This window comes from Oncorhynchus masou, unplaced genomic scaffold (assembly GCF_036934945.1).
Source record: "Oncorhynchus masou masou isolate Uvic2021 unplaced genomic scaffold, UVic_Omas_1.1 unplaced_scaffold_7570, whole genome shotgun sequence".
Classification (NCBI taxonomy): Eukaryota; Metazoa; Chordata; class Actinopteri; order Salmoniformes; family Salmonidae; genus Oncorhynchus; species Oncorhynchus masou.
The window spans coordinates 1,992-14,540 of record NW_027014035.1 but is presented as its reverse complement, the minus strand read 5'-3'; the positions used below and the strand labels follow the sequence as shown (position 1 = coordinate 14,540).

Below are 12,549 nucleotides of genomic sequence, written 5' to 3'. Positions count from 1 at the left end.
ATGTGTCAGTTCCCTGCTCTGATCCACCTGGACTCACTCATCACCTGTTTATTACCTCCCCTATGTGTCTGTTCCCTGCTCTGATCACCTGGACTCACTCATCACCTGTTTATTACCTCCCCTATGTGTCTGTTCCCTGCTCTGATCACCTGGACTCACTCATCACCTGTTTATTACCTCCCTATATGTGTCAGCTCCCTGCTCTGATCACCTGGACTCACTCATCACCTGTTTATTACCTCCCTATATGTGTCAGTTCCCTGCTCTGATCACCTGGACTCACTCATCACCTGTTTATTACCTCCCCTATATGTGTCAGCTCCCTGCTCTGATCACCTGGACTCACTCATCACCTGTTTATTACCTCCCTATATGTGTCAGTTCCCTGCTCTGATCACCTGGACTCACTCATCACCTGTTTATTACCTCCCTATATGTGTCAGTTCCCTGCTCTGATCACCTGGACTCACTCATCACCTGTTTATTACCTCCCTATATGTGTCAGCTCCCTGCTCTGATCACCTGGACTCACTCATCACCTGTTTATTACCTCCCCTATATCTGTCAGTTCCCTGCTCTGATCACCTGGACTCACTCATCACCTGTTTATTACCTCCCCTATATGTGTCAGTTCCCTGCTCTGATCACCTGGACTCACTCATCACCTGTTTATTACCTCCCCTATATGTGTCTGTTCCCTGCTCTGATCACCTGGACTCACTCATCACCTGTTTATTACCTCCCCTATGTGTCAGTTCCCTGCTCTGATCACCTGGACTCACTCATCACCTGTTTATTACCTCCCTATATGTGTCAGTTCCCTGCTCTGATCACCTGGACTCACTCATCACCTGTTTATTACCTCCCCTATATGTGTCAGTTCCCTGCTCTGATCACCTGGACTCACTCATCATCTGTTTATTACCTCCCCTATATGTGTCAGTTCTGCATTTTGTTTTTTGTTTGTGTTTCTGTTTATATGTACACCACTTATATAATATAAATGTATAGGGGTCCAGTGGACCAGAACACCACATATATAATATAAATGTATTGGGGGGTCCAGACCAGAACACAACTTTTATAATATAAATGTATAGGGCGGTCCAGACCAGAACACCACATATATAATATAAATGTATAGGGGGTCCAGACCAGAACACCACATATATAATATAAATGTATAGGGGGTTCCAGACCAGAACACCACATATATAATATTAATGTATAGGGGGTCTAGTGTACCAGAACACCACATATATAATATAAATGTATAGGAGGTCCAGACCAGAACACCACATATATAATTTTAATGTATAGGGGGTCCAGACCAGAACACCCCATATATAATATAAATGTATAGGGGGTCCAGTGTACCAGAACACCACATATATAATATAAATGTATAGGAGGTCCAGACCAGAACACCACATATATAATATAAATGTATAGGGGTCCAGACCAGAACACCACATATATAATATAAATGTATAGGGGGTCCAGTGGACCAGAACACCACATATATAATATAAATGTATAGGAGGTCCAGACCAGAACACCACATATATAATATAAATGTGTAGGGGTCCAGACCAGAACACCACATATATAATATAAATGTGTAGGGGGTCAAGACCAGAACACCAAATATATAATATAAATGTATAGGAGGTCCAGTGGACCAGAACACCAAATATATAATATAAATGTATAGGGGGTCCAGACCAGAACACCACATATATAATATAAATGTATAGGGGTCCAGACCAGAACACCACATATATAATATAAATGTATAGGGGGTCCAGTGGACCAGAACACCACATATATAATATAAATGTATAGGGGGTCCAGACCAGAACACCACATATATAATATAAATGTATAGGGGGTCCAGACCAGAACACCACATATATAATATAAATGTATAGGGGTCCAGAACACCACATATATAATATTAATGTATAGGGGGTCCAGTGGACCAGAACACCACATATATAATATTAATATATAGGGGGTCCAGTGGACCAGAACACCACATATATAATATAAATGTATAGGGGTCCAGACCAGAACACCACATATATAATATAAATCTATAGGGGGTCTAGTGGACCAGAACACCACATATATGATATAAATTATTAGGGGTCCAGACCAGAACACCACATATTTAATATAAATGTATAGGGGGTCCAGACCAGAACTCCACGTATATAATATAAATGTATAGGGGGTCCAGACCAGAACACCACATATATAATATTAATGTATAGGGTGGTCCAGACTAGAACACTACATGTGTAATATAAGTGTATAGGGGGTCCAGACCAGAACTCCACGTATATAATATAAATGTATAGGGGGTCCAGACTAGAACACCACATGTGTAATATAAGTGTATAGGGGGTCCAGACTAGAACACCACATGTGTAATATATATGTGTATAGGGGGTCCAGACAGAACACCACATATATAATATAAATGTATAGGGGGTCTAGTGGACCAGAACACCACATATATGATATAAATTATTAGGGGGTCCAGACCAGAACACCACATATTTAATATAAATGTATAGGGGGTCCAGACCAGAACTCCACGTATATAATATAAATGTATGGGGGTCCAGACCAGAACACCACATATATAATATTAATGTATAGGGTGGTCCAGACTAGAACACTACATGTGTAATATAAATGTATAGGGGGTCCAGACTAGAACACCACATGTGTAATATAAGTGTATAGGTGGTCCAGACTAGAACACCACATGTGTAATATAAGTGTATAGGGGGTCCAGACTAGAACACCACATGTGTAATATAAATGTGTAGGGGGGTGCACAGTGTTAACCTGTCTCCTCCCTTCATCTTTACTCAATGGAAATGTGTTATTTTACATGTTCTTCACAGAAAACGAGCCAATGCCAATGATGTTAAAAAATAATGAACTGTGTCATCGTTTCTTAGTAAACATTCAAAATGGGTCCCGCAGACCCAAACAAGGGTGAAGAAACAACACAATTCCAAATATTAACTTTAACAAGGCACACCTGTTAATTGAAATGCATTCAGGTGACTACTTCATCAAGCAAGTTGAGAGAATGCCAAGACTGTGCAAAGCTGTCATCAAGGCAAAGGGTGGTTACTTGAAGAATCTCAAATGTAAAATATATTTTGATTTGTTTAACACTTTTGGTTACTACATGATTCCGTATGTTATTTCATAGTGTTGATGTCTTCCCTATTACTCTACAATGTAGCAAATAGTCAAATAAAGAAAAACCCTGGAATGAGTAGATCTCTCCAAACTTTTGAATGGTTCCTCTTTGACAGTACAGAGTATTTTGTGTAGATCGTTGACAAAGAAGTTACAATTAAACCCATTTTTATCCCACTTTGTAACACAACACAATGTGTAAAAGGGGTGTGAAGACTTTCTGTAATTTAAACATTGTGATTGTTGTGGAATAAAACATCTTTAACATCCTCTGTATTGTGTACTTATTGAAATGCCCGCTTGACACTTCAGCCTGTTTTGGTGGGATAGAGTTTTGACCTGCCTGGTGACATCACCATGAGGTATAATAGTTAATAGACCAATAATGTAGACAGTTCCAAACCTCTAAGCCAATAAGAGCTAGTTTTAGGGTTTCCCCTTCCCACTCACACCATTCACAGTTAAAATAGCTCAATTCCTTCTTGAGAAATATATTTTTTGCAAAAATACATTTTCTTCCCTTTTTAATGGAAATCTATTGCAGTTGGCGCTTCGTTGTTATCCAGAAATGATTAGATATTTATTTAAAAACGTCTGCTTTTTTTTTACATCTGCCTCCCATCTGTTTCCCAATAAAATATTTGATTATAAAATAAAGCAAGCCTCCCAGTACAACTGGTAATACAATAGACCTATCCAGGGGTTATGGGTCACTTATCAGAGAAATGATGGTTTTAAATCATGTGTCAGACATCTCATCAGCAGCAACCTGTCGGAACCGAGCCGTTTAACTAACAGGACATGTCGGAACCGAGCCGTTTAACTAACAGGACATGTCGGAACCCAGCCGTTTAACTAACAGGACATGTTGGAACCCAGCCGTTTAACTAACAGGACATGTTGGAACCCAGCCGTTTAACTAACAGGACATGTTGGAACCCAGCCGTTTAACTAACAGGACATGTCGGAACCCAGCCGTTTAACTAACAGGACATGTCGGAACCGAGCCGTTTAACTAACAGGACATGTTGGAACCCAGCCGTTTAACTAACAGGACATGTTGGAACCCAGCCGTTTAACTAACAGGACATGTTGGAACCCAGCCGTTTAACTAACAGGATATGTTGGAACCCAGCCGTTTAACTAACAGGACATGTTGGAACCCAGCCGTTTAACTAACAGGATATGTTGGAACCCAGCCGTTTAACTAACAGGACATGTTGGAACCCAGCCGTTTAACTAACAGGACATGTTGGAACCCAGCCGTTTAACTAACAGGACATGTTGGAACCCAGCCGTTTAACTAACAGGACATGTTGGAACACAGCCTTTTAACTAACAGGACATGTTGGAACCCAGCCGTTTAACTAACAGGACATGTTGGAACCCAGCCGTTTAACTAACAGGACATGTTGGAACCCAGCCGTTTAACTAACAGGACATGTTGGAACCCAGCCGTTTAACTAACAGGATATGTTGGAACTAACAGGACATGTTGGAACCCAGCCATTTAACTAACAGGACATGTTGGAACCCAGCCGTTTAACTAACAGATTTGACGTTGTGTTATGTGATCCCAATAAATGTGTTATTTTACAGAGTTCTCAACCAGCGAAGTCCTTGAGTTTGCAATAACCTTTTATATGAGGTGTGTGTGTGTGTATGTCTGTGCGTGTGTGTGTGGGTGTCTGTGTCTGTGTCTGTGCATGTGTGCCCGTGTGTGTGTGTGTGTGTGTGTGTGTGTGTGTGTGTGTGTGTGTGTGTGTGTGTGTGTGTGTGTGTGTGTGTGTGTGTGTCCCTGTCCCTTTGACTCAGTGGCAGTAAATGTTTAACAGTATTTTAACGAGCCCTAGACAGATGAAATGGTGACAGGAAGAACACTGACTGTCTGACTCAGAGGTCACAGTTCAGCCTTGCTAGCCTGGAACACAGAGGAACCACACAATACTTCACCATAGATCAGCACCTAATTCCTCAGCCCAGTCATCTCCACCCTGGTACAAATAACCCTGGCAGCTGTACACCATGGAATGTAGTTACCCTGGCCCCTCCAGAGCAACACTCTGGCTCCTCCTGGCCCCTCCAGAGCACCACTCTGGCCCCTCCTGGCCCTTCCAGAGCACCACTCTGGCTCCTCCTGGCCCCTCCAGAGCACCACTCTGGCCCCTCCTGGCCCCCCAGAGCACCACTCTGGCCCCTCCAGAGCAACACTCTGGCCCCTCCTGGCCCCTCCAGAGCAACACTCTGGCTCCTCCTGGCCCCTCCAGAGCACCACTCTGGCCCCTCCTGGCCCTTCCAGAGCACCACTCTGGCTCCTCCTGGCCCCTCCAGAGCACCACTCTGGCCCCTCCTGGCCCTTCCAGAGCACCACTCTGGCCCCTCCTGGCCCCCCAGAGCACCACTCTGGCCCCTCCAGAGCAACACTCTGGCCCCTCCTGGCCCTCCAGAGCACCACTCTGGCCCCTCCTGGCCCCTCCAGAGCACCACGCTGGCCACTCCTGGCCCCTCCAGAGCACATCAACGACACAGTATCATATAGAACAGACTGGGTTAAATATATGAATGAGTTTCTCTTTAATTTGAAGTAGAAATACAATATTTTCATATCACAACAGTAGATTATATCAGTGAAATCAGTCATACAGTACATCCCAACAGCTATTCATCAGTATAGAACACCTCATGGTTTCCCTCTGTTCAATGGAGTGGATTCATGGGCTATATTCTCTGATCTTATTGGCTGTGGGTCGGAGCTGTGGCGGCTCAGATCCTCCTACTTGCAGCACTGTGAGGAAACAGGAAACAGAATCAGAGTGTCAGGAAGTGGGGTGTTATGTTATCTCTGTCTTTGTGTGTTTTGTGTTTTGGTTTTACTATCCTTGTTGTTACCAGAAGGGTAGTAAACACAAGAACAATTTGGACATGTGACGACATTTCACCAGTCCTCACAAAAAGGTTATTTTAATTTCAGGGTTAAGGTTACAATTAAGGCTACATTTGGGGTTAGGGTTAGGATTAGGTTTAACGTTAGGGAAAATCGGATTTTGAATGGAAATCAATTGTTTGGTTCCCACAAGGACAGTAAAAAAACATGTGTGTGTTTCTGTGTTACCTGTGTGATCCACCTCCAGCGAGAGATGATGGCGAGCAATGTGGTACAGCCTATCACCACCAGGCCTGCTATCATGGGAAAGATCAGGTCTGTCTGGAACTGAAGGGTCTTGTCTAGAGAGAGGAGAGGCAGATGGGAGGAAAGACGAAGCAGAGAAGAGAAGAGGAGAGGAGAGGAGATGCAGAGGAGAGGAGAAGCAGAGAAGAAGAGAAGCAGACGAGAGGAGAGGAGAGGTGAAGCAGAGGAGAGGGAGAGGAGAGGAGAGGAGAGGAGAGGAGAGGAGAGAGGAGAGGAGAGGAGAGGGGATGAGAGGGGAGAGGAGAAAACATGATGAGAGGACATCAGGAAAGAAAGGAATTCAGGTCTGCGGCAAATGCAGAGAAGCGTTGCATTGTGGGAGCGTGACCCTTCCCTGACCTGTGACGGTGACTTCAAAAGATTTGGTGCGATTTGGGTAAATGGGCGATGACGTCACACAGCTGTAGGGACCTTGGTGTACCGCCCTGTCCACCCGGCCCACCTTCAGACGAGACGTAAAGCCGTCATTGGTCAGTAGGAAGCCGCCCTCTGATAGGTCGATGGGGTCTCCGTGCTGTTGCCATGACACCAAGACGGGGGGTTGGCAAAGACATCACATGACAATTCCAGCTCCCTAGTCTGCTCCACCGACACCTCCTCCTTCCCAGAGTGCAACGGGGCGTCTAGGGAGCACAGGTTAGAGGTCAGTGGTAACAACGGGTCAGAGAGAGAGAGAGAGAGAGAGAGAGAGAGAGCAGAGAGAGACAGAGAGAGAGAGAGAGAGAGAGAGAGAGAGAGAGACAGAGAGAGACAGAGAGAGACAGAGAGAGAGAGAGAGGGGAGAGAGCAAGAAACATACAGGTGACCTCCAGCTGGACTGAGGCGTTGGCGCTGGCATTGTTCTTCATCTGGCAGGTAAAGATGGCGGCGTGGTGCGTCGTGGGTTACGGGCGTGACACAGAGCCTGCTGCTGCCCCAGGTGTTGCCCTCTGCAATGCTGATCAGCTGACCGTTCCTCAGCCACACCAGCTCTGCCTCCTGGGGCTCAGACAGGCAGGTCAGAGACACTGTCTTCTCCAGCTCTGTATGGACAAACCCTCCACTGACTTCTGGATCTGACTTCACCTCTAATCCTGGGGAGGGAGAGGAGAGAGGGGGGAGGAAGGGAGAGGAGAGAGGGGGGAGGGAGGGAGGGAGGGAGGGAGGGGAGGGAGGGAGGGAGGGAGGGAGGGAGGGAGGGAGGGAGGGAGAAGTACAGAAGGGAAGGGGGAGGGAGGGATGGAGGGGAAGGGGAGGGATGGATGGATGGAGGGAAGGGGAGAGAGGGATGGAGGGGGTGAGGGAGGGTCAGATGGAGGCATGGAGAGAGGGATGGAGGGGAAGGAAAGGTGGAGGGAAGAGGATAGAGAGGGGGAGGGAGAGGGAAAGGGAAGGATGGATGGAGGGAAGAGGAGAGAGAGGGGGAGGGGGAGGGAGAGGGAAAGGGAAGGATGGATGGAGGGAAGAGGAGAGAGAGGGGGAGGGAGAGAGGGAAAGGGAGGGATTGACGGAGGGAAGAGGAGAGAGACGGGGAGGGAGAGGGAAAGGGAAGGATGGATGGAGGGGAAGAGGAGAGAGAGGGGGAGGGAGAGGGAAAGGGAGGGATGGATGGAGGGAAGAGGAGAGAGAGGGGGAGGGAGAGGGAAAGGGAAGGATGGATGGAGGGAAGAGAGGAGAGAGGGGGAGGGAGAGGGAAAGGGAGGGATTGACGGAGGGAAGAGGAGAGAGAGGAGGAGGGAGAGGGTTATGACTGAGGTGTAGATTGTAGAGTCACCTGAGGCTGAGAGGGGAATGATAAAGGGGAAAGAAGAGAGTTTCGAGAGGTGAGAGGTCAAGGGTCAGATGTTGAAAGATCAGGGGTGAAAGATTAGAGGTCAGAGGTCAGTCTCACCTGAGATCTGTGTGGTAAAGTAGAGCACCAGCAAGAACACACTGGCTTTCACTGACATCATCATCTTACCCAGAAGCCCACACCGCCTGGGGAGAGCAGGACACAGTGGTCAGTCTATCAGAGAGAGACTGTGGGCTGGGTGTTGACAGACACAGACTATCTCTGGGTCTGGACCATAAAGAAGTTGTTAATAAAGAATATAAACTGAATAACTGGACGTTTAAACAGACACAGCCTGTATAGTACTACAGTACATCTGAATACTGTATAGTACTACAGTACATCTGAATACTGTATAGTACTGTACACCTGAATACTCTATAGTAGTACTGTACATCTCATTACTGTATAGTACTGTACACCTGAATACTGTATAGTAATAATGTACATCTGAATACTGTATAGTAATACTGTTGATCTGAATACTGTATAGTACTACTGTACATCTGAATACTGTATAGTACTACTGTACATCTGAATACTGTATAGTACTGTACACCTGAATACTCTATAGTAGTACTGCACATCTGAATACTGTATAGTACTACTGTACATCTGAATACTGTATAGTACTACTGTACATCTGAATACTGTATAGTACTGTACACCTGAATACTTTATAGTAGTACTGTACATCCCATTACTGTATAGTACTGTACACCTGAATACTGTATAGTAATACTGTTGATCTGAATACTGTATAGTAATACTGTACATCTGAATACTGTATAGTACTGTACACCTGAATACTTTATAGTAGTACTGTACATCTGAATACTGTATAGTACTGTACACCTGAATACTCTATAGTAGTACTGTACATCTGAATACTGTATAGTACTACTGTACATCTGAATACTGTATAGTACTACTGTACATCTGAATACTGTATAGTACTGTACACCTGAATAATTTATAGTAGTACTGTACATCTCATTACTGTATAGTACTGTACACCTGAATACTGTATAGTAATAATGTACATCTGATTACTGTATAGTACTGTACATCTCATTACTGTATAGTACTGTACACCTGAATACTGTATAGTACTACTGTACATCTGAATACTGTATAGTACTACTGTACATCTGAATACTGTATAGTACTACTGTACATCTGAATACTGTATAGTACTGTACACCTGAATACTTTATAGTAGTACTGTACATCTGAATACTGTATAGTACTGTACACCTGAATACTCTATAGTAGTACTGTACATCTGAATACTGTATAGTACTACTGTACATCTGAATACTGTATAGTACTACTGTACATCTGAATACTGTATAGTACTGTACACCTGAATACTTTATAGTAGTACTGTACATCTCATTACTGTATAGTACTGTACACCTGAATACTGTATAGTAATAATGTACATCTGATTACTGTATAGTACTGTACATCTCATTACTGTATAGTACTGTACACCTGAATACTGTATAGTACTACTGTACATCTGAATACTGTATAGTACTACTGTACATCTGAATACTGTATAGTACTGTACACCTGAATACTTTATAGTAGTACTGTACATCTCATTACTGTATAGTACTGTACACCTGAATACTGTATAGTAATACTGTTGATCTGAATACTGTATAGTAATACTGTTGATCTGAATACTGTATAGTACTACTGTACATCTGAATACTGTATAGTACTACTGTACATCTGAATACTGTATAGTACTACTGTACATCTGAATACTGTATAGTACTACTGTACATCTGAATACTGTATAGTACTGTACACCTGAATACTTTATAGTAGTACTGTACATCTGAATACTGTATAGTACTGTACACCTGAATACTCTATAGTAGTACTGTACATCTGAATACTGTATAGTACTACTGTACATCTGAATACTGTATAGTACTACTGTACATCTGAATACTGTATAGTACTGTACACCTGAATACTTTATAGTAGTACTGTACATCTCATTACTGTATAGTACTGTACACCTGAATACTGTATAGTAATAATGTACATCTGATTACTGTATAGTACTGTATATCTGAATACTGTATAGTTCTGTACACCTGAATACTGTATGGTAATGTATATCTGAATACTGTATAGTACTGTATATTTGAATACTGTATAGTTATGTACAACTGAATACTGTATAATAATTATATCTGAATACTGTATAGTACTGTACATCTGAATACTGTATAGTACTGTACATCTGAATACTGAATAGTAATACTGTTGATCTGAATACTGTATAGTATTACAACACATCTGAATACTGTGTAGTACTACAATACATGTTAATACTGTATAGTACTACAGTACATCTGAATACTGTATAGAACTACAGTACATCTGAATACTGTATAGTAATACAGTACATCTGAATACTGTATAGTACTGTACATCTGAATACTGTATTGTACTGTATATCTGAGTACTGTACAGAACTACAGTACATCTGAATACTGTACAGTACTGTACATCTGAATACTATATAGTACTGTACATCTGATTGCTGTACAGTAATGCTGTATATCTGATTACTGTTTAGCAGTATTGTAGGAGTAGGGATTTTGTAGGCTGTTGGTTACTGATTACAGTTGAATCTCATATAGACAGGTCCGCTGTGGATTTAAATTCTTATTTAATTTAACTAGGTAAGTCAGTTAATTTAATTTATTTACAATGACGGCCTACCCGGGCAAACCTGGGTCAATTGATTGCTGCCCTATGGGACTCCCAATCACAGCCAGATGTAATACATCCTGGATTCGAACCAAGGACAGTAGCGATGCCTCTTGCACTGAGATGCAGTGCCTTAGACCACTGCATCACTTGGGAGCACAATTAATAACACATGAACCAAACACACATTTACTCTGGACAGTAAACGATGTCTTTATGTTCTGGATTAAATTATGTATTTCATTGTAACTAGTCAGGAAGTAAGGGTGGAGAAATTCATGTCATCTTTCAGAAAGAGGTCATATATACAGAGATAACTATTCCGCCCTGAGAGTGTAGAAGAAGCAAATATCTGGAGAGGAATACTCACAGAAAGTCCCAGAATATCAACGGTTATCTAATGTTGCCTTGTTAGTCTTGTGTTAGTTTCCTGTAGGTTGTGTCTAGAGTATGTATCTGTAGGTTGTAGAGGTCTGACTGATCCCTATGAAGACTTTATATCATGGAATTTATAGCCTTTACCAGAATTACTCTCTCTCTCTTTCACTCTCTCTGTCTCTCTCTCTTTCACTCTCTCTCTTTCACTCTCTCTGTCTCTCTCTCTTTCTGTCTCTCTCTCTCTCTTTCACTGTCTCTCTCTCTCTCTCTCTTTCTTTGTCTCTCTCTCTTTCACTCTCTCTGTCTCTCTCTCTTTCACTCTCTCTGTCTCTCTCTCTCTCTTTCACTCTCATCTCTCTCTTTCTCTGTCTCTCTCTCTCTCTCTCTCTGTCTCTCTCTCTCTTTGTCTCTCTTTCTCTCTCTCTCTCTCTCTCTCTCTCTCTGTCTCTCTCTCTCTTTGTCTCTCTTCTCTCTCTCTCTCTCTCTCTCTCTCTCTCTCTCTTGCTCACTCGCTCACTCACTTTATTAGCATGCGACACATCCCACTGGTCAGACGCTGGTTGAAGCAAAATTGTTCCCACATCACTTAGATTTCGGCAGCTATATAAAAACAATATTAAATTAAAAAGGTGATATGAAAAGTGTCACATGCGCTGAATACAACAAGTGTAGACCTTACTGTGAAATGCTTACTTTACAAGCCCTGAACCAACAGTGCAGTTCAAGAAGAGTTAAGAAAATATTTATCAAATAAACTAAAGTAGAAAATAATAAAAAGTAACACAATAACATAACAGTAACGAGACTATATACAGGGGTGCCGGTACAGAGTCAATGTGGAGGCTATATACAGGGGTACCGGTACAGAGTCAATGTGGAGGCTATATACAGGGGTGCCGGTACAGAGTCAATGTGGAGGCTATACACAGGGGTACCAGTAAGGAGTCAATGTGGAGGATATATACAAGGGGTAACGGTACAGAGTCAATGTGGAGGCTATATACAGGGGTACTGGTACAGAGTCAATGTGGAGACTATACACTGGGGGTACCAGTACTGAGTCAGTGTGGTGGATATATGCAGGGGGTAACGGTACCGAGTCAGAGTGGAGACTATACACAGGGGGTAACGGTACCGAGTCAGTGTGGAGACTGTACACAGGGGGTACCGGTACCGAGTCAGTGTGGAGACTATACACAGGGGGTAA

At 43.1% G+C, this 12,549-nt stretch overlaps 1 pseudogene; it reads right to left on the bottom strand.

Moving 5' to 3' along the window:
* Positions 1-5,959: 5,959 nt before the first annotated feature.
* LOC135537368 (transmembrane and immunoglobulin domain-containing protein 1-like) lies at positions 5,960-11,527 on the bottom strand (annotated as a pseudogene).
* Between the last annotated feature and the right edge of the window lie 1,022 nt (positions 11,528-12,549).